We start from the raw sequence: 1,107 nt of genomic DNA on the forward strand, positions 1-1,107 counted from the left end.
TGGGCACAGCAGCCAGGGGACCAAAGCCGCGAGATGAGTAGCAGCAGCTTTGAGCAGGGATGGTTGGGGCTTTTGGTGGGAGGGCGGGGGGGAGGGCGGCAGGGCAGTTGGCACCCTGTTCGAAGCTCCGCCCTAGGCCAGAAACTAGCTAGCCTAGTGATAGAGCCGGGCCTGGCTGGGGATTATTTGGAAGGGAATTGAAAACAAATCAGATGGTACCATAATGACCCTGTATAAATCAATGGTGCCACCTCATTTGGAGTACTGTGTACAGTTCTGGTCACCACACCTCAGAAAGGATATTATAGCATTGGGAAATGTGCAGAAATGAGCAACTAGAATGATAAAAAGGTTGGAACACTTTCCCTATGAAGAAAGGTTAAAACGCTTGGGGCTCTTTAGCTTGGAGAAACAACGACTGAGGGGTGACATGACAGAGGTTTACAAGATTATGCATGGGATAGACTAGGCAGAGAAAGAAGTACTTTTCTCCCTTTCTCACAATACAAGAATGCGTGGGCACTCAATGAAATTGCTGAGCAGTCGGGTTAGAACGGATAAAACGAAGTACTTCTTCACCCAAAGGGTGATTAACACATGGAATGCACTGCCACAGGAGGTGGTGGTGGCTACAAACATGGATGGCTTCAAGAGGGAATTGGATAAACATATGGAAAAGTGATCCATCAGTGGCTATTAGCCACAAGGTATAGATAGGAGCTCTCGGTCTGGGGCAAGTGATGCTCTGTATTCTTGGTGCTTGGGGCATTTTGTTTTCTTACTGCTAGTTACATCACAAATCCAAATTCGTGATGACAGTTCCTTTTAAAAAATTAAGACTTGCAATTGGTATGAAACTTTCTCGTTCCCATTTTCTTTCCTTCATTAAGAGCCTATAAACCCTCCATAGGAAGAAATCCTTACTAATACTAAGGAGTCTCAGAGCGGCTTACAAACTCCTTTCCCTCCCCCTCCCCACAACAGACACCCTGTGAGGTAGGTGGGGCTGAGAGAGCTCTTGACAGAAACGGCTCTTTTTCAAGAACAGCTCTGACAGGACTGTGGCTTGCCCAAGGTCATCCAGCAGCTGCGAGTGGAGGCTTGGGG

Source organism: Gekko japonicus, unplaced genomic scaffold (genome assembly GCF_001447785.1).
Source record: "Gekko japonicus isolate JY-2015 unplaced genomic scaffold, Gekko_japonicus_V1.1 scaffold3566, whole genome shotgun sequence".
Classification (NCBI taxonomy): domain Eukaryota; kingdom Metazoa; phylum Chordata; class Lepidosauria; order Squamata; family Gekkonidae; genus Gekko; species Gekko japonicus.